Below are 22,515 nucleotides of genomic sequence, written 5' to 3' on the forward strand. Positions count from 1 at the left end.
CCCAGAACCGGGTCAGACAATCGTCACCGGTGTCGAACCTGGTCCGCCGAGTTCGTAGGACAGCGCGCTAACCGCTACACTACCGCTCCTTTCCCCAGACCATCTATCCAGGGGTCCCCAACCCGGTGAGTCCGTGCGTGGCCCGCCCATTATTTTATTATTTACAACTTCCGTCCGCGCCTCTTTCCCGCACTGCGCACTCGTCTCAGTCACAGTTTTGGTAAGCCCACAAGCTGACCCCTAGTAGCCAACATGAGTAAAAAACAAACGTCGCTGGAGAGCTTCTGTGAAAAGGGGGAAAGACACAATGATGACCCCCCCCGGTCCGTGAAAAAATTGTCTTCCACGAATCCGGTCACTGGTGCCAAAAAGTTTGGGGACCGCTGATTCTATCTCACGTAAACGATCGCCCCCCGCCCCACCGCCGCTCCCCTCGCTCGTTTCAACAAAGTGCCGGCGTTTTGAAGTCTCGCCCTAAACTTTTGGAGACAGCTCGGATAGGTCAGCTTCTCTTCCCCCCCTCCCTCGCCTTGTCTCGGAGTCAGGTCCCGATTGATTTCTGTTGAGATGGTGTCCTACGTCTGTCCGTCCATCAATCCGTCCGTCCGTGTGTCTCTCTCCGTACGCGTACGGGCAGCGGTGGCGTGCGATTCCCGCTGACGGCCCAAAACATCGGAGACGAACGATTCTGAACCGGGGTTTGTGGGTCGACTCAGTCTCAATTGGCAGTGCCTGGTGCGGCTGATAGTAAAACGTCGCCACTCGGAAGAGACAAAGGCGGCCGGGCGTGACGCTGGCCTCGTCTCGTGTGCCACGGTGCCCCAAAAGTCTGTAAAAGGCTATACGGGGGATTGTTGTTGTTGTTGTCTGTGTGTACACGTGCATGCGTGCACACTGGGTGTCGATGTGCCGACTGGGTAGAGGCTTTTGGATTTTAGGCCCAGGGCTGGATCAAGGCACGGGGGCTTTAGGGGCTGTAGCCCAGGGGCCTCCGCCAGCCGGAGGGCTTCCAGAGATTTAAGTGAAAACTTATTTCATTTGTGAATGCTGAATTTTCTTTGTTGTTAGCCTTGCAAAAATACATTTGATTTTTCTTTAACTTTGTTTTCCTTATGAGAATATTACTGGGGGCCTCGCAGTACCTGTAGCCCAGGGGACCTATAAAATATTATTCCGCACCTGTTTCGGCCCCGTGTGTTCAACGCGCTCCACCTCAGGGCCAACAGCGTTCATTGTAACGATGCCCAGATGAGCGAAACTTTTTGGTGCCAAGTTGCGTTGTTTGCGAGCGACTAGCCGCGAGCGAACATCGGGAACATTGGTGGGAAGATATCGCACAACGTTAAGTTGCAGCTGTGAATGGTGAGGAGAGTGATGGCAATGTGATTGTGATATTTTTCATGAAGATTCTAGAAGAGTGGTTCTTAACCTTCACCGCAGCCTTGCACCCCTTTGGATTTCAATCGTAATATTTAGTTTTACAATCTTAATAAATGCATTAAGTGTGATTAAAACAAAGTAATTGTACTCACGTTCCCGTGCTGAATTTGTGTTTCCTTCTAAAAAAAGATCTGGTCACGTCTGGCACCTCCAAAAAGGGCATCTCGCACGCCCAGCGGGTGCGTGCTCCACTGCCTTCGATGATGATTGTGATGATGACGATAGCACGCTCAACGATGAGCGTTAATAGTTATAAATTCAGTCCATTAACGACGCCTCACAGTAACGAAATCAGTACTGTTGATCAGCGCGATGATACGTAATAATAACTACAGCGATCAGCAGTTAACAGCAGTTATGGTGATATCTTAATCATCATCAGGCATGGGCCAATCAACTGATGAATGAAGGCCTCCAATAAGCGCACCCTATGTTCGTGGTGGCTGTTAGACCGTCGATTCGAACTCAGGTAGCCGGGTTCAAAGCTGCAGTACACTAAACAAATGCGAAACCATGACAATGACGAAGATAAAATCATCATCAACATCATCACCCGAAGCATTGGCATCGTAGTGAATCTGAGGCAGCATCTTTAATCAGACTTGAGTCCTCAACCCCTCTTTCTTCGGGCCCTGTAGACTTGACTCGCAGCCAAAGCCTGCTGCGAGTGGACAGATGCACAAGGCATCTGCACAATGTGGCACAACGTGCTCTGCCTCATCTCTCTACCCGCCTTTCATCACCACCACCACCACCACCCATCACCAAACTCATTGTTCTCCTCTCTCTATTCTCACTGCATTCCCACCCAACTTTGGTTGCCGGCTTCTCAGCGCCGCGCGCTTACCATTACACTGCCGCTCCCACTGACAAAGAGAGATCCACACACACACATACATCCACACACTGACACGCACATCCACACACTGACATGCACATCCACACACTGACACACACATCCACACACTGACACACACACATATACACAAAGACACATCCACACACACACATCCACACGCTGACACACACGCGCACACAATGACACACACATATACACAAAGACACACACACATCCACACGCTGACACACACACGCGGGACAACAATCCCCCAGCTGTCTCTGCGTCCCCCGTGCCTCGCGGCTGTGAACCTCGGCTCGGCACGTGGCGCCTCATCGCGAGAGCCACTATGCAAAAAACAAATTTGCCTGTATAGCCTTGTTGGGGCAAGTGCTGTTAGCGAGCACTTATACGCCACGTACACACACACACACACAGACACACACACAGAGACACACACAGAGACACACACACAGAGACACACACAGACACACAGAGAAACGCGCGTGCGCATGAACCACCCACACGCTGGCACGGCACAAGAGGGCGTGGGTGGCCAGCACCAGCCCGGCCACCTTTGTCTCCCTAGTGGCGACGTTGACGCACCGCACCAGTTGCTCATTTGAGGCTGGGTCGACCGAGGGGAGTCCCGGGACCGGTTCAGAGAATCGTCACTGGGTGTTGGTGACCGTGAGCAAAAATCGAACTCGGGTTGCCGGCCGGGTTCGCTGTGTGCTAACCGCAGCGCCACCGCTCCGCACAGACACAAGACAAGACAAAGATCCTTGAACAGACTGTAGGGGCAAGTGCTGTTAGCGAGCACCTATGAAGGCTGGCACGGCACACGAGGGGGTGGGTGGCCAGCACCACGCCCGGCCGCCTTTGCCTCCCAAGTGTCGATGCTAACACATCGCAAGAAGTACTCATTTGAGATTGAACAGACCAAGGGGAGGCTCACGACCGGTTCACATAATCGTCACCGGTGTTGACCGTGAATTGGGAATGGAACTCGGGCCACCGGGTTTCGTAGCGCAGAGCGCTCACTGCTGCACCACCGCTCACCACGTTCGCCTGCTTGTGGCTGAAGACTTTTCACGACCGAACTCAACGACGGACCTGCGATCCACGAGGCCGCCGGTTCGCCGGTTCTATTCGATCTCACGGCGCGGCGGCCGAAAACAGCGGGGCAAGTTTCTGAAACGTCGATCGGCAGGGTCGCGCGTGCGGTGGGGTCGCAACGTACGTACGAAAGTACGTACGTCCGTACGTACGTATTTTGAAACGGTTTTTTTGCACCGTACGTAGCCGACCGTGCGAATCGGAGGTGCGGGCGGGGGGGGGACAACAATAACTTTAAACCTCCTCCAAGATATCCGGCCAGCGATGGAAGAGTAGGCCAAAAGCTGGGGCTCTCTAGAGCTCCCTCCGGCGGAGGCCCTTTTAGCCAGCAGTTGGGTGAGCGAGCAATTGCGGGGGCTGCGCATTTACCTGTACAGCATCAACATATTTAAAGTTAAATATATATATCACACGCATCCACTGCTGGATGAAGGCCTGCCCACCCTGGGTCGGTTGTGGGGAGTTGTTTGACCATACTTCACCACCGCTGGATCACTGCGGGTTGGTGAAGTGGCAAGGGAGGGCGGTGGGACGGCGGGACAGTACGGGTTCAGATATCACTCGCCACTGATGTCAGCCGTGATCGTGAATCAAACCCAGACTCGACGAGGTTGATCATCGCGCAGTGCGCTAACCGCTGCGTCACCGCTCCCGCTCCGCCCCGCCCCTCTCCCACGGGATTATGTTTCAAAAGCGATGAGTTCCTTCAAAAATACATTTTTTTATACGTACAATTATTATACTAACAAAGGTAAAGTAATGAAATTAGACGAATATCAGCTCGACGGCAAATCGCGGGCGTTTCTCAAAGTTATTCCTTCCAAACTCTCGCACGCGCGCGTGTGTGCGTGCGCGTGTGTGTGGGTGTGCGTATGTGCATGTGTGTGTGTGTGCGCGTGTGTGCGTATGTGCATGTGTGTGTGTGCGTGTGTGTGCGCGTGCGTGCGAGCGTGTGTGTGTACATGTGTGTGTGTGCGTGTGTGTGTGCGCGTGCGTGTGTGCGTGCGTCAGGTACGCGCCTGAGTCCTGAGAAGCAGTGGGGATGTTCCTGGGTAAATGAAGTAAAATAAACAATATCTGCAGGCAAAATCGACTTAGCTGCTAAGCCGATTAATTATCCACGCACCCCAAAGCAAGCCACCGCGCAACTGCTGCGGATTAATCCTCCCGCGACGTCCTCCCACGGCTGACGGATTCACATTTGGAACAAACAAACAACAAACATGAAAAGAGAGCCAAGACGCGCGGAGAGCCGCACGCTCGGAATAACGGCGAGACAACAACAACAACAGCAACACATGGAAACGAAGGGGCGCGTGAATTAGGGCACAAACGCGGGTTAGGGACGTCGTATTGGACGCGATCAACGAGACGAGTGCGGTTGGGCAGGACACTTTCGGGCCTCGTAGGGATGATCGTGATGATGATGATGGGCGGTGATCGAGACTAACGGCGGATTGGCAGCCAAAGGACGGGCACACGGCTGAGAGAGGGCGGCTAACCGAGGCGAGATGGAACGCTGAAATCACCAAGCATGCAGCAGCGCGACGGGAACGCTGCGTCGTGCCACGGTGCCGGATGGCGACGCCTTGGGGGAGGCCTTCGTCCAGCAGTAGATAGATCGTGACCGGCGATGATGACCTTTTTTCTATGGTCCGAGCCACGACCCTGAAGAGTCAAAACATTCTTGTACGCACCACTCGCAGCAGTAGTGCGTACAAGAGGAAGTAAACCAAGAGTGAAGGCGAATCAATAATTTTTAATTTTGCGTAATTATTATTTGTATGTTAGGTGGTAGGTGGCCAACAACACTCCTCGCTGGCTGGGAACCTCGGAGCGGCACGTGGCGCCTCATAGCGATGGCCACTATGCAAAGACAGATTTTCCCTCGTATAGCCTTAACAGACTGTTGGGGCAAGTGCTGTTAGCGAGCACTTATACACACACAGAGACACACACAGACACACACACAGAGACAACAACCGCCATTCGCCACTAAGTGGCGGTGACGTCACCACGACGCTTGTGCCAGGTCATGTGCACCTTGAGGCCACGTGAAGTGTCGAACGCCCGCTGGCAGGAAGTCACGGGGCAGACCCAGGTGCCACGGGTCGACTGACTGAGATGATTGGCTGATGCACCACCTGTGCCCCCTACTGTGCCAACCTGCTGTGCTTTAGCCACCCGGCGCTCCGCTCGTTGTTGTGAGCGTGGCTCCTCCGCCCTCCGTTATTGTTGGAGGGCGACTACCTCCAACTGCCCAGTAGCGTCCTTCACGAGCCTCCTCCACAGAGGCCGATCTTGACACCGCTGGTACCAGTCATTGGCAATTCCACTCAGCTCCACGTCCTCCTGTACCACATTACTCCATCTCTTCTCTAGCCCGTGCCGCGCCCGTTTAGTCCCCTCGATCCGGCCGAACAAAAGCTGTTTCGGCATGCGGTGGCTGGACATGCGGGCTACATGACCCAGCCAACGCAGCCTTGCCTGCCGGAGGAGCTCACCGATGGGACCTTGCCCAAATCTTTCAAGGATTTGTGAGCTCCTCACACAATCCAGCCTGGTTAAACCCAGGATGGATCGTAGGCAGGCCAGCCTAAATGTTTCCAACCGGCGAAGATGTTCCATTAGGGGGTCCACGTTTCGCAAGCGTAGAGAAGGGAGGGAGTGACCGTGGCCGAGAAGACCTGAAGCTTAGTGCGGAGCAACAGACCAGGTAGCTTCCACACTGCGTTACGCAACCGATGAAAAGTTATTGCCGCTCGACTGATTCGTAGTGAGACCTCTGCTGTAAAACTTGGAGCCGGTCATAAGCACACTGCCCAGGTGTGGGAAACTCTCCACTCTCTCCACAACTGCCCAATCACCGATTTGGAGTTGTAGGGGTAGAGTGTCCGATGGTACAAAATACCCAGGCAGGTGCTTAGTTTTGGTAGGGCTGATGGTAAGGCCCCATCTCTTAGTGGCACGCTCCAGTCTCAGCAGCAGCGTCTCCAACTCCTCCTCTGAATGAGCAGCTATTACCAAATCATCGGCATACATAACGTTGTTGAGCAATAGGGAGCCATCCCTTGATCGCACCCGGGCATCGATCAGCCTCCCATTATATCTGTACCAAATGGAGATTCCACCGGTACAGCTATTGAAGGCTTCACAAACTACGTGGTCAAAATATATGTTAAATAATGTGGGAACCAGAGGACATCCCTGTCGCACCCCAAGGTGTACAGGGAATGGCTCTGACTCCCGGCCACGTAGTTTTACCGGGCCTGCTCACCATCATGAAGGTCCTTAATTATCGTGAGCAGGGGGTCAGGGACTCCAAAAGCACGAAGAACAACCCAGAGCCCAGGCCTACTGAAGGTATCATAGGCCTTGACCAGGTCAATAAAGCAGAGATGTAGGTCTTGTTGGAATTCCTTACACATCTGCTGTAGCAGACGGACACAAAATATGGCATCTGTGCAGGACCGCCCTTTCCTGAAACCGCATTGGGGCTCCGCAAGCCTCTCCTCAGCGTGCCTGGCAAGGCGATGTTGAATAATCCTTGCCAGAACCCTTCCCGGTACACTGAGGAGTGAGATGCCCCTGTAGTTGTTACAGTCTGTGTGGTCCCCCTTTTTAAAGAAGGGGACCTCCAGGGCATTCTTCCAATCCTGCGGAACCCGTCCAGTGGTCCAGACTGTTGTCATGATGTCATATAGGGCAGTCTGTGCACAAACGCCACCCTCCCTCAGCATTTCGCTTGGGAGATCATCTCTGCCCGGTGCTTTTCCTGCTCTCAGACTCCGGATCGCCTTCAGTTCTTCCTCAACAGATGGCACCTCAGCCAGCCACTCACAGGGGGTGACTTCTTCCAATATTTGAGGCACTGCAGCCTCAGCAGGGTCATCCTCACTTTGTGCCACCTTTGTATCCCTCGTGGCGATGTTTACACATCGCACTGGGTACTCACTTGAGGATGAGTGAAATCTGCGGATGAACGCGGAGAATAGGATGCCCCTCAGAGAGACCCCTTACATCATATCGGATTTTGTGGGATTTCTGCTGTGTATAGTATCCATCATATGCACACGCACTTATATTACCGAAGCACCAGTAATGCGTCCGATCTCGTCAGATCTCGGAAGCACAGCAGGTACGCGCATGAACGACTGCTTTTCGGCAGCTACAGGGTCTGTGTTCTCAGCAGAGTGCAATGCCGCGAGATCAAGAGTTGTACTGGTCTTTCGATGCACCCCACTTCTACCTTCACCGTTCGGGTTGTGGCGGTGACGGTGATGGTGCACGTGGGCTCTAGTCCAGCACGATGGAGGTGACGGTTCGTGGATCACCGCACAGATGTGGTGAAACTTCTTTCCCGTGGGCGCCGTGGTGGTGCCTTACACTGGCTCACCAGGGGAAGGCAGTACAGTAAGTGGACTAATAGCCATCTGTTTCCGTCCGTACGGGATCGAGTGTTGCGCCCTCGTGCGCGTCGGTCTCTTCCCGGGTGCTCTGGTTTCCTCCCCACTTGTATGAACAACTCATCGATTGCCTGAAAACATCTTCAAATGAAACCCCAATGTACCATGACCCTCCAGAATAAATGTGTACATTTACCATCCCGCTGTTACCGGCGTGACATTATCAGTAGCATCGTTGTGGTGAATACGAATTACACGATCAATGAGAAGACAATACACCTCCCTACGCGAAATTGTGTCTTCACGTAAACGAAACAAAACGTGTAATAATTCAGAGTATTTTTGGCACACATCTCAAGAGTCACACGAGCTTCGGGGAGCACCGTCGTTTTCAGCAGTCCATGATGAAGGTTGCACGGGTTAGATCGCCCGAATATGAATGGGTCCTTAACCCACCACCACCAGGCACGGCCAATTAGTAAGGTTTGTCATGTAAACAAAACGTGCCGATTCGTTACTACTTTAGCACACCGGTGTGTTGGAGAGCACACAATTGTAATTTACAATTGTGAATGTTGTGGGATATACCCTGCTAACACACATCAGTGTGCTGAAGTCGTAACTAATTGGGTGGTGGTTGGTTGGCGACACACACATATATACATTTAAAACCTTAATTATGAATAACATTGGTCGCGAAAGCCTACGAGCAGTGTTGGTTCAGCACAAGCGGATGAAAACTCCGAACCGTTCAATTTTTTTTTTCCATTCAGCGTCTCGTCGGCAGAGGTAGAACCACGATCACACCACAGCCCTCCTTGACCCGTGCACGTGTGGAGCGAGCCCTCACCGGGCCAGCAAGTGGCTTGAGATGATGGATCGTTCGCGTTGCTCTTTACAAAGCGATGACCCCCTTCATTGGATCTGGCGGCGCTTCGTGTGGCTTTAGCAAGCTGAAGTATAGCTGAGCGCGGGTGAGTTGTAGAGGATTGCTCGGGTTTTTTGCGTGCGTGGGAGGGGAGTTGGGGGGGGGGGTAGAAGCCTCGGAGATTCTGGAGTGGGGGTAGGACATACAGCAGCGTATTCATGGGGGGCTTGACACCGTCGATGTTCAACAAACGTTGATGCCACTGATGCTGTCAGCAATGTTAGTCGCCACAGCCAGGAATGTAACTCGGGTTCCCACGCACGTAATGTTTGACTCTGCCGTTACCACCACGAACACCACCACCACCACGACCACCACCACCAGCACTCAGAGACGCACACAAACAGAGATAAAGATCTCGTGTCAATGATGAACAAACTTGAACGTCTTGCCGCAGTGGCGAGCCGTTCATTACCTCGCTTTGTATACAGGAGGTCGCGGGTTCGATCCCGCTCCTGACGCCTCTGTATTTGGAGTTTGCTTGTCTTTCTCCCAGTGTGTCGAGTGTGTTTATTTCTCCATGTCTTCCGGTTTTTCCCTCCACATTTAGAAACATGATGTGTTTAGAGCGTGTGGCTGCTGTACATTTTCCCACGATAAGCCACCATTTGTGGCCAGGTGGCTTCTGAAAAAAAAGAGCTATACAGCTCCGTGGGTCTTACCTGGTAATATATATTTTAAAAAATGTTTAGTTTTAGTTTTAACGTTAAACGAAGAGCAAAGTGCTATTTGCCGGTGTCTACCGTGCATCGTGTTCACGGCTGCGTTGCCCGGTGCCTCCCCCACCCCCTCCCGGAGCTGTGGGGCTGTGGGTGACTATCGGTGTCCGGGGCCACGCAGGCACTTGGGGGGGGGGGGGGGGGGTGTGTCCCTCATCTCACCACAGCTTGTGGTGGTGTAGTTGGGGTGGCTCTTCTGGGGTGGATTTGACATGGAGGTGGTGGTGTTGTGTGGTCGAGTTGCGGTGTGTGTTTCAGGAGTGGCGAATGAAGTGGTGAGCTTACGAGGTGGTGAGGCAGTGAGGTGGTGGGGTGGTAGATTATTGAATTGGTGAGGTGGTCGTCGGGCGGTGGTTTGGGTTTGGAAGTGGTGAGTGAAGCGGTGAGCTAGTGAGGTGGTGCGGTTGTGGGGTGGTAAGGCATTGAGGCAGTCAGGTGGTAAGGTGCTAGGGTAGTGATGTGGGTTTGATCAAGAATGTGAACTAATTTCTTTGTGTTTAGTTTGTTGTCTTTCCCCCGCACCTCCGGTTGGCTACGTACGGTGGAAAGGAAGTTCAACATAAATACGTACAGGTGGTGGGGTAGTCATGTGGTCAGGTAGTCAGGTGGTAGTTGTGGTGTTGTGGGTTTGAGAAGTGGTGAGGCGGTGGGGTGGTGAGGTGGTACACGAAAATAAACAAAAACACGACATCTCGTAAATGTATTCGCGACTTATGAATCACAACAGTTCAATGAATCCCCGCGGATTACGGGAGAGTGAAACGATTGATGCTGAGTACGATAACCAGCGGCCGCCGTGAGATCCCAGCACGGCGCCTGACCGTCTTGGGCTGGCCACGTCGCTCGTGGGGACGATTGGCCGTGGGTCAAGACTCGTGAGAGAGTCCACAGCCCGCGGAGAGGAGGACGTCCAACACAAGAGACGGAGCGACGAGGTGAGCGCACGTGCTGCGGATCACTGACCGTGGCCGGGATTGCGAACAAACTCAAACCCGCGTTTTTTGAGTTATGACCATCACCTGCGTCGGCCGTGCCTCCAAACGCCAACGTAGGCCCCTTACACCACCACCACCACTAGCACCGCACGGTGACTCACAACCCAGAGGCAAAGGTCAATTACATTGGCCGTGGGCGACACGAACGAAGAAATAAATAGATTCTCTTTTCGTGCATGCTTGAGCGCACGCGCGCGCGCGCATGTGTGCGCGTGCGTGTGTGTGTATGCGCGCGTGCGTGTGCATATATGCAGCGGGGAGCGGTGGCGCAGCGGTTAGCGCACTGCGCTGTGAACCCGGCGTACCCGAGTTTAACTCAGCCTGAAATGAGCACCTGCTACGGTGTGTGAACATCGCTGCAGGGGAGACAAAGGCGGCCGTGCGTGGTGGTGGTGGTGGTGGCCGCCCACGCCTTCGTGTGCCGTGCCGAGCCTTCATAGGTGCTCGCTAAGAGCACTTTGCCGTAACAGTCTGTAAAGACCGGGATGGAGATCTTTGTTTGCGTGCTGCGCGTGCGTGTACACGTGCGTGTATGTGTGTGTGCGTGTGTCTGCACGTGCTCTCCGAACACCAACAAACAATTACGCTGCGACATTCGCACTCGTAACCGAGCTAATGTGCAGAGTTGCCCCGACGCCACGCCACGGCATATTGCGACACACACGGACACACGCGCACACACGCACACACGCGCCCGCTTCTCTAATGCGCGTGTCACGCGCTCTGACCCCCGCCGTCGCGTTATTCCGGCTGCATATTTATGATTGTTTATTTATTTGTTCGTATTATTGTAACGCTTGCGCAACGCTGTTAAACACGCGTAGATTCAGCGGCAAACCGGATGAACGAAACCAAAAAAACATTTATCCAAAGGATTTCGGATGTGTCAGGCAATGGCCGTGGCATGCGCGTGACACGAGATTGCCTTGTAGAGGCATAAGCGGGGCTGTGTGGTTGTTGTTGTTGTTATTGGGGTAGTATTGAGCTTTCCAGGCGCCGCGTGATCATATCACTCAGAGTGGTGTTGGCTAAGCACGTGGCCTGTAATCGGATCTCAGAAGCTAAGCAGGCTTGAGCCTGGATAGTGATTGGTTGGGGATGGGGGGGGGCACCGTGGTAAGGGCTTCACGGCTACTTGGTGGCCAGTGCAGCAACATCGATTGTTGTGCTGTGCTTCTATGCTTCCGGCGGCGGTTGTGGTTGTTGTAACAGTCAAGGTTGCTGCAGTGGTGAAGATGATAGTCAGGTCCTGCACACACTCTATATATTTCACCCAACACGATGCATTATTCATTTTTATAAGAACCATCCGGACATTCATATATAACAAAGAAAAAGACAGCCCTTGTCGGCAGAAACCTTGACATTCGCTTTCTCACAGCTTAAGCGGTATTATTATTATTTACACACACACACACATATAATATGCGCCCATCGCTCACTCAATATCCGTCACATTTAAATAATAATGGAATTACCCGCGGAACGCAAACGGCGGGGTTAAGGCCGCTATTTTCCAAAGCAAACAGCCCCCTACCGCAGAAGCAGAAGCAGCAGCAGCAGCCTCCGCACGACGCGCGAGACAACAATGGTCAATTGCGCGCCTAATCCTGCCGAGCGCACGCGGGTCGAGGCACGGGGCGCTCGCCAAAGACACCGCGGTGGCCCCCACGGCTTCTCAACGCGGCATCTGCTCAAGTTCGGGCTGCCAACCCCCATGGCATCCCCAAGTGGCTCTCCCGGTGTCAGCCCCGGAGTTCCCCGCCCGCCCGTATCGCCGGCTCATTAATTTATCCCCTGCAATTATCGCGTTATTCCTCGGGTCGCTCTGTCTTTGGCTTCGTGGTGCCGGGGAGCGGTGGCTGAGCGGTTAGCCGACCCCAGTTCGATTCCCGCTCAACCACCGATAACAGTGGCGAATATTTGAACCGGCCCTGGGACTCCCCTAGGTCGACTCAGCCTTAAATGTGTACTTGGTGCGATGTGTAGAAACATCGGAAATGGGGAGAGAAAGGCGACCGGGCGTGGTGTTGGCCACCCAACCCCTTGTGTGCCGTGCCAGCCTTCATAGGTGCTCGAGAACAGCACTTACCCCAACAGCCTGTCAAGGCTATACGGGTGATCTTTGTCTTAGACTGTCTGTGGGGAGCGGTGGCTCAGCGGTTAGCACACTGCGCTACGAACCCGGCCGGCGACTCGAGTTCGATTCCCTCTCACAGTCACCAACACCAGGGACGATTATCCAAACCGGTCCCGGGCCTTCCTTAGATCTACTCAGCCTCAAATGGGTACTTGGTGCGGTGCGTAAACGTCGCCACTAGGTAGACAAAGGCGGTCGCGCGTGGTGCTGGCCACTCAGCACCCTCGTGTGCCGTGCCAGTGTTCATAGGCGCTCGCTAAGAGCACCTGCCCCAACAGGCTGCTAAGGCTGCACGGGGGAGCTTTGTCTTTGTATTGCCCTCTCTGTTCGTCACCCGATGGTTCCTGGACGCTGGGCAGCCGGGTGCGCTGACACGCCGCGTCTCCTCCAGGATGTGTGTGCCTCGTCCCCTTGAAGTGTCGCGTAGCTTGCATTTGATTTTAATGCTTTCCAAAAAACACAACTAAAGGTCGAGCTTGTTTTTGGCGGAGCTCCACGCAGTTTGGCCTTTCGTGTGTCTCTCTTATCTGCCCGTCTGTATATCTGTCTGTCTAAAATTAACAGCACTTCGGTGCAAAGTTACGTTGCTGGTAGGGACGTACCCGATTGAAAACTGGCCACATTTCCATGACAGGGTTGCCTGAATACTCTTTAAGGCAAATCAAGCCCTCCAATGCTCCACGTTGGTGTCACAACCCTGCCGGCCGAGGCGCACCCTCCTGGGCAGAGGCTGCTAGCCGAGAGCCGTGGTCTCATCGCGGCCTACGGACGTGCTGCCTCCTGCTCATTATTAAACATATCCGAGGACAAACGTGCGTTGAAAGTGTTACAGAATCCATGCGCACGCGTGGGTTTTCTTCATTTGTTGTTGTTTAAGCCTTGATTTTAAAAGAGGTTTGCGGCTGGGTGACTCGGCCGTTTGAGCTGGGACCTCAAGAGAAACATGGATTCAACTCCAGGGTTTAGACGCCCATGATTAAAAAAACCCCTTCGGGTTCTTAAAATGGTTATGAGTTGAGACAATCAGAATTGTCCCACAGACATAGTCGCTTTCCACGGGGCATCCCCCCTGGCTCTGGGTAGTGGTGCCACTACTCACTTTGACGCTTCCACGTGAACGTTTCTTAATCTCGGGACTGACGGCTCAAGGTTTGAGTCCCAATGGGGAGTTGTGACACTGGGCGTATGAAATAAACTTTTTCTCCGGGTCCTCCGGTAGTTCCCTGCACATTTTAGAAACGTGCTTTGAAATTATTCGGATTATGTTGCTGCTGTAAATGTCCACGTGATAATTCACTTTGTTGAGCTGTCATTTGTGGCCCGGTCGCTCATGATGGATATGTTAATAACTCGGTGGGCTTCACCTGGTATGATAAAACAAAATAGTTTAGTTTTATTTGTATATATTTTAAGTTAATTGCTTACCTTGTATATGCTTTGCACTCCTATCGGGGTTTCGTACTGTTGTTGTTGTTGTAACCTCCTTACCCACCCCTACTGGACATCCGTGAAGAAGAGATTCATAGCTCATCGGATGCCTCCAGTATTCATAAATATTGTGATTCCAATTCTTACCGGAGCGTATGTTCTCGTATTAACCATGCGCCCCCACATACGTTTCTGCTCCTCTCTCTGCCCTTGCAGCAAATAGGAAACGGGCTTCTGACTGCAAGGGGCAACGTTTGGCCCCCTGATGTTCAAAGTCCTCAGCTCCCCTCGCCTCTAATATGTGTATATACCCGAGCCATTACGCGCTACATTGGACACTCAATATCGTCACATATATACGCGCAGGCACTTACGCAACACTTAATATACTGCGCAATCTATATATGGGGCGTATGAAAATGCATAGGCGCATGTGGTAGCATACAAATTCGCCTGTTTGGGATTCTGTCCGCGTGCCGCTTTCGCCAGCGGCGGTTGTCCTTAAAGGGGAGGGTTGAATGCTCCTGGACGGGAAGATGCTCCCTGTCATAGGCATGTGGAATTCCCATCACTAGCCCAGGGCCGCGTTTAAAGACACGCGAGGAGCCGGCCCCCGTCGCTCGGTCGAGCGGGCAGACGCTGTGGATGCTTTTTGTTGCTGCCTTTTGTCATGCCGCATCGGAGGCCACATGACCAATTAATTGATTGCGTTATTCAATTAACATCTGTTAATTAGATGGGGTTGGAGCCGTGCGTTTGATACTAATTGGTTTCTCGACCAAAGCACGTGTATTGAATCTTCACGAGGTTGGGAACGGGCGCGGAGGCGCAGCGGTGGGCGGAGCCGCGATTAATGAAAGCGGTGACCTGGCCTACCTAAGTTCGACTCCCGGCCACGGCTAAACAGTGGGTGACAAGTTTAAATCGGAACCTGGTCCTGGCCCCACCCCGCCTCCTCCCCCCTCCCCCAACTTACACTTCACCAAACTCATCCTGACCAAGCGTGGTGCAGTATGGTCACATCCTCTTTCGTATGGCTGATGTAGATGCAGACCAACGGCTACAATTTCACATTCAGGTGGTCAAGCCCAGGACAAACGCGTCAGGAGCAGCTGAGTGGTATCGCTGTTACGTCTCCGAATTTGTGGATCGGGCATTGCGTCGTTACACGTTGTACGGCGTCTATTCTGTATGGCCACAGTCGCACGCTGGAGAGGTTGAATTGTTCCATGTGTGCGTCAGGTATCCGCATCTGTCATGGTTTGTACGGATGCGATTTAGGGTGGATCATGAGCTTCGTGGAAGATCAAAACCGGAGATTTTCTACGTTGGGTCTTTTACCCAAATAACCCCCCGTGATTGACGTTACCTGGAGAGAGGCCTTCATCCAGCAGTGGATTTACAGAGAACTATAAATTCACTTGTTTTTTTTTTTAAATCTGCACGCCAGCAGTGTGCTTTCTGCTCCTGCTGATGGCAGTTAGATCATAAATGGATAAAGTGTGCAGCGCAATGACTTGGCCAGTTCGTGGCAGTACATCTAATGGGGTGGTGACCTATCTGTATGGATGTTTGAGTGTTATCACCCCGTGTATGGGGGTTTTCTTGGTTCTCCAGCTTGCACACAAATGCTTGCATGAGAGCTATTATTTTGGAGAAGATAAAAATAAGAATTGCCTGCACTTCCCAAGACTGACGCTCCCGAGAGATGCCCTCTGTACCTACACATGTACAGACAGGGCTTTTGTCAATCCACTGCTGGATGAGTGCCCTCTCCCCACATCCGCCACTAACCAGGAAGCCCCCTTAACACCTGTTGTGCGGTGTGGTCACCACTTCTATTGCGCATCCAGGCTAAAATTCTGAGATTTGTATGTGTGTTGAACTTCTTTCGCGCCGTACGTAGTCCAGCCGTGCTCATCGGAGGTGTGGGGGCAGGACAACAAACTTAACACAAAAAAACAGTTATAGATAAATGATGAGATCGGGTGCATGCGAGGAGATTTGGTCACGGATCTTTTGACCACAGGGCACATAATATATCACAAATATCGTATTAATATTTTGGGTCGATGATGGCCACCCAAATTGAAACTGTTAAGAAAAATAAGTGGGCTGGACGAGAGAAGAGATGACGGCCGATGGGTCAGGAATATTGACGGAGCGGCGGCCGAGGGACGGAAAGCAATCCGAGAGTACATCCTCCGGGGAGAGATGGAGCGATGGAATAGTGTCGCGCGCAGCCCGTGCCGGGTGGATTGTGGCGTCGTGAGATGGCGTTGTGCCTTGGGGGAGGCCTTAAATCCAGCAGTAGATCGATTGCGGCTGCTGGTGGCGACGACGTTGCTGATGATTACTATTGCATAAAACCCAATGCTGTTGGCTGAGTGGTCGGGCGATAAGCAATCTGCGATGGATATATTGTGAAGGCTAATCTTCGCATCATCTCCCAATGTGGCCAAGGCTGCACAATTGCGGAGCCACCGCGTTTTAACAAAGACTCTGCCGCACTTAGGCTTCTGATCACGTCCACACATCTAATACAATCTGCCGGAGCGGCGGAGCGGCGCTGGGAGGTGAAGAGAGGGCTCCTCTGCGAGTGTGCACACACACGCGCGTGTGTGTGTGTGTGTGCGGGCACCGGTGGCGCAGTGGTTAGGGCGCTGCGCTGTAAACCCGCGCCACCCGGGTTCGATTCCCGATCACGGTGACGCACATCTGGACCGGTCCGAACATCAGCGTTTGGGAGACGGAGGCGGCCTGGCGTGGTGCTGGCCACACAACCTCATCATGCGCCGTGCCGGCCTTCATAGATGTTCGCTAACAGTCTTTAGCCCACCAGTCTACGTAGCCTTTATGGGGGGGTGCAATGGTTAGTGCACAGCACTATGAATCCGGAGAACCTGAGTACTGTTCCTAGCCACGGCTAACATCAGTGGCGAGCGATATTCGAACTGGTCCTGGGCTTTGCCTAGATCAACTCTGTCTTGGTGTGTGGTGTGAAAACAAAAATCAGAGGTGAGGAGACAAATGCGGACAGGGCGTGGTACTTGCAACACGACCGCGTCGTGCATAGTGGTCACCTAAATAGGTGCTCACTAACCGCATTTTCCCCGACAGTCTGTATCGGCTGCACCAGAGGGCGGGGGGGGGGGTGGCGATGGGCGTGGGGGATCTTTGTCTTTACGCGTGAGTTCCGGAGCAACCCAAGAGGCCAGAATTTGGATTCCGTTTTCCAAGGCAACAATCCATGAAAAAAAACACTACGGAAGCAATTTGGTATTCAAGCCCGTCCCAGGCTAGAGCGGTCAATAAACGAGCAGTAGAATCAATGCGTCCCCACCTGGTATTACACGCTTTTAATGGCTTTCAGAGTCCCAATTGTTCAAGTTAATCACAGTAACAACAACAAAAAAAGTATATTGCATATTGATAATAATTCATAATTGTGAGCCCTTTGGCCAGACCACCGCTGGAATGACTCGCGTGCAACTACTGAGATGGGATTATGAGCAGGGACCGTCGCCCCCCCCCCCGCCACACCCCTCCACCCCCCCACCTATTGCGAGCACCTTGGCCAGCACCCTCCTGAAAAGGAGCCATGAGACTCGGGCTTTGCTCGGTAAACGACGGATATTTATGACATTAATAGCGCTTTACATTAAAGCCTCTCCATGCCGTGTTGGTCCTCACGGATTTTTGGCCATACTTCACCAAGCTGGTCAGTGTGGGTCAATGAATGAGGGGAGGGGGGGGGAGGACCCGTTCAGATATAATTACTGGACATCCGTGAAAAAGAGCTTTATAGCTCATAGGATTCCACCGGTGTAAATGAAGATTCCTATTTCTGATTTGCCACTGATGTTAGCCGTGATCGAGAATCGGCCGGTTCATAGTTCCGTGCGATAACTACTGCACCACCGCTCCTCCCAAATTATTTAATTACAATTATGACAATAAATAATGATATTATTATACATATGGATGATAAGACGATGGTCAAGTTAAAAAACGGAGTGGCAGCCCAAGCGATGGAACGCATCCGTCGGAGAGCACGTCCACGCAGGAGATGGAGCGTCAACATCGGGGTGCAGGTGCCGGGTGGATTATTACATCGCAGGATCATGAGATTGGGTGGCAGCGTGGGGAGGGGAAGGGGGTGGGGCGGCTTGGTGAGGCCTTGATCCAGCTGTAAATCGACAATGGTTGACGATGACGCGTATTCGTTTGTGTGCGACCGTCCACTGGTCCTGCAAACCCAGTGGGCGGGCGTTCCCAATCAACGGGCCACATCAGGGCAACGAACTGCGAATGTAATGCAGGGCCCTCTTCGTAGTTGACTCTATTCCTAAATGGGTACCGTTGGTGAGCGCACGCACAGGGTGCACAAAGGCAGCCAGTCGCTAAGCGAAGACGGGAGATCTCAATGGGCTCTTCGCCCGGTTACGTGAAAAGGACTTTCGATTTATCGATCAGGGTATTACCTCGGGGAATATGCGACCATCTATCGCAAGGAAAAATGTAAAAATGCGACCTGAGCACGGGCAAGAGTGGCCTCTGTCATCTCTGTCAAAGCGACGGTTAATCATCTGAAGAAAAAAATAGATTACAGATTACGATGACACCGTGCGGTTTCAGAGGTCAGAAACGCTGAGCTGCCAACCGCTGAGGGTATGGGTCTCAATCCAGGCCCTCAGCCGCCTGCGATTTAATCAGGTTTCCTAATAAGTGTAGCGGCGAGTTGATGGTCTTGGCTCGGTCACCAATGACTGCACACAACACCAACAACGACAAAAACAAAATAACCCATCATGCAAAATGTGGTCATTTGCTTCATTTGGTTAAATTGCGGTTCGTGAGTTGAACATCGCTTTGACTGTCAAGCGACGAATATTACTCTCGTGTGCAAACAGCGGGTGGGAAAGTGTTGCCATCTGCTGTGTGTGCGGCAGAGATCGTTTGAAGGTATTCAGACGTAACTCTGCTATGTCCGCCTTTACGGGCCATTTTCTCACCACAAATGGTTCCGAAACGACGCGTTTTCCCATAGCACAGTCGGCATAAAAACAGGGAAAAACCCCAACAAAAATTCAACATTGGAGATGGAGCGACGAAATCAGTGCATGTTCAGGGGCTGTGTGGATTTGTTCCATCGCGGGATCGTGAGTGTCGGTGGCGCCTTGTGGAGGCCTTAATCCAGCAGTGGATTTCTCATTGCTCTTGATTGACGATGGCAATAAGACAAAGGCCGCGATGCACACACACGCGCGCGCCCGAGCAATTTAAAATCGCGCAGCGAACAGCGTCCGCCTTGACACGCGTCACTCATCAGCAGCGTGCTGTCAGTACCTCCCCGCCGATCGCTCCCCGCGACGTTCGCGCGACGTTCGCGCGGCGACCGGGTCCTATTGGCGTCTCGAATTTGAATCCGCGCGCATTAACGAGGCTGTCCCCCCCACCCCATCCCCGCTTGTCAGCGCGTTTGGAGCGATTTCCACCGAAACAGCCATCGTCGGCGCGCCGCTAAGCGGGCCGCTATTGTGTGAACTTCATCGTCTGCCAGCCATCGCCACCGTCTCGTCCTCCGCGTGCGGAGTTACTCACCGTGTGGCTGGCGCGAGCGTCTCACAATGCCTCTCTGGTTCTCCCTCGCTCGCTCGCTCGCGCGCGCTCTCTCTCTCTCTCTCTTTGCATTGTGAGACCCAGTGACTTTAATCCACGTGTTGTGTGGGTTTTGAAAGGGGTTCTTTGAGGAATTGAGATCTCGAGGCTGGCCTTTGTGACGATGACTCGATGATGACAATGTGATCTTTTGTTTTATTTTATATTTTCCCGCGTATATTTTTTTTTTGGGGGGGGGAGGGGGGTTAGCGCACTGCGCTACGAACCACGGCAGCGATCTGGGTTAGATTCCCACGCGCAGCTCACATCAACAGATCGTGTGATGTCCAATCCAGCCCTGGGCACCCAATTCACTACCCGCACGAACCCTGCATGGTGAAGTATGGTTAAACACCCCCCCCCCCCCACCTCCACTGCGCTAGGAACCCATGACCGACATGGCATGGGCCAGCCCTTATCCGGAAGTCAATTGGCAATCGTTTTTGTTGTAATGCGTATTCGTTATTATGTTAGCTGTCATTAATTTTAACATGTGCTAATGAAGGTGGCCGGGCGTGGTATTGCCCCCCCCCTCCCCCGGGCTGTACGGGGGATATTTATCTTCGCGTTTTTTGAGAGGTGGCCGGCTGGTTCAGGGGTCAGAGACACTGAGTCGGCATCGCTGAGATGTTGGGCTTGAATTCTGGTTTCAGCCGCCCTCGAATGAACCGAATTCTCAAGTGTAGCGCGTTGATGTTCCAAGCCCTGTCACCAATGGCATAATTACGGTTACACACAGAATAACACAGAGACTCAAATAATTACATCGACCCATCGGTTTGCGTAGAGTGTGGGATGTGGGGGCGTGGGCCCTCCGTTGCGAGCGACTTCAAGTGCCGTCGCGCGCGGCTATTTTTCCGCGTGAATAATGCGTGGCGGGGGTGTTTTTCCCTTAACGAGATTAGGGCTCGGGGTGGAGCCGCCCTGGCCAAACAAAGCGCAACGTGTGGCGGAGCGGCGGGCACTGCACTATTAACCCGCCGAGCGCACGTTGAGCCCGGCGGTGGCGAGAGATGGAGGGGCATAGAGAGGGACAGAGAGGGAGAGTTGGGGGGGGGGAGAGGCCGGGAAACGAGCGTGGAATTTTTCCATTCGCTCACTCTCGCCGCCGCCGCTATCGCGTTTCTCTCCCCGCGGGCAAGAGGAGGATATTGAATGAAAAGCCATCATTTGTGAAGTTTGAATGTTCAAAGTGGCGGTTTTTAAACGTCGACAATTAGCATCGCGCCGCGTGTCAAAATCCTCGCGCCGGCGACCCGAGCAGAGCGCATCGCGTAATTTAATTCAAAGGATACACAAACAAAACCCACCACCACCGCACCACCACCGCGAAAATGTAATAACATCGCTTTCAGTTGCCCACATATTGCAACAATGCTGTTTCGAAATCAATAAAACCCACAAATTGGCTGAATCAATCAAAGCGTAGCTGCCGAGAGCTTGCCAGCGGAGTCTCCCGGGGGTTCCGCCTCTCGCCGGGTTTCTGAGACGCACGCCACGGGAAAAGTTGCCTGACTGAAGGATAAAGCTGCTGCCGTTGCCAGAGGCGCGGATTTTTTTTCAAGGTGCACACCCGCACATCCCCCACCACCCTCTGCAAAACAAAAAAAAACGTGGGCACGGGGGAGGACCGGAAGACCGAGGTCCCGCCTACAGCCAGGCCATCTAGCGCAGGACTGGGTGCATGGTCGAGAGGCTGATTTGCTTGTTTCCCCAAGGATAGCCTCGCTGAGTCTCGCGACTCTTCTAACGGGGGGACGGGGGGGGGCTTTTGCCCAGGTGTTTGGCGGTAGGGCGCGACGATTCGCTACGCGCAATCCAAATTGAGTATTATTTTCAGTGGAATTTTTTTTGTTTTTTATTTTTATACAAAATTTGTCAAACTTGGGACCGTTACGACGGCATCCTCTTGCACATTTCGTAACCCGCTCGCACAAATATTTTACACGTGATGACCGACACAAAGGTAAAGCTCCCCTGGGGCAAGTGCTGTTAGCGAGCATCTATTATAAAGGCCGGCACGGCACACGAGGGGGTGGGTGGCCAGCACCACGCCGGGCCGCGTTTGTCTCCTTAGTGCCTATGTGTCTCCATACCGCAGCAGCTTACTCACTCGAAGCTGAATTTACCTCGGGGAAGGCCTGGATCAGGTTAAGACATTCGCCGATTGTAAATTGGTCGTGAGCGGGAATCGATCTCGGGTCGTCGGGTTTCGAAGCGCAGTGGCCACGACCACTGCATCGCCTCTCCCCCACAGAGTGATGTGGTCTGGTGTGTGTGTGTTGTGTGTGTGTGTTGTGTGTGTGTTGTGTGTGTGACAACTGCGGTAGTGTAACGGTTCACGCGCTGCGCTACGAACCTGATGACCAGGGTTCGATTCCCGCACACGGCCAACACCGGTGACGATTATTTGAACCGGTCCTGGGCCTCCCTCGGGTTGGCTCAGCCTCAAATGAGTACCTGGTGCGATGTGTAAACATCGCCACTAGGGAGACAAAGGCGTCCGGGCGTGGTGTTGGCCACCCACCCCCTCGTGTGCTGTGCCGGCCTTTATTGGTGCTCGCTAACAGCACTTGCCCCTACAGTCTGTTAAGGCTTTACGGGGTATCTTTGTCGTTGTGTTTGTGGGGCAAGTGCTGTTAGCGAGTGGCGATGATTCACACACACACGCACGCGCTACTAATTGTGTGACGCGTAATTCACACGCACGGTGCCACAACGCTTCTGTCGCGAGTTCCCCCACTTGCTGTGTCCGCGCGCGCGTGCGCGTGTGCGTGCGTGTGTTTATATATTTCAAACGTGTTGTGACATTTCCCCGAAATAAAAAACGCGCCTGATTTA

The 22,515-nt window shown here is 53.0% G+C and overlaps 1 protein-coding gene across 1 annotated transcript in view; it reads left to right on the forward strand.

Moving 5' to 3' along the window:
- The window catches only part of LOC116947521 (plexin-A2-like), a 300,758-nt gene that overhangs the window by 44,641 nt on the left and 233,602 nt on the right, over nt 1–22,515 (forward strand).

The sequence above is a fragment of the Petromyzon marinus genome, chromosome 30, assembly GCF_048934315.1.
Source record: "Petromyzon marinus isolate PM22_M1 ecotype Great Lakes invasive population chromosome 30, UKy_Petmar_22M1.pri1.0, whole genome shotgun sequence".
NCBI lineage: Eukaryota > Metazoa > Chordata > Hyperoartia > Petromyzontiformes > Petromyzontidae > Petromyzon > Petromyzon marinus.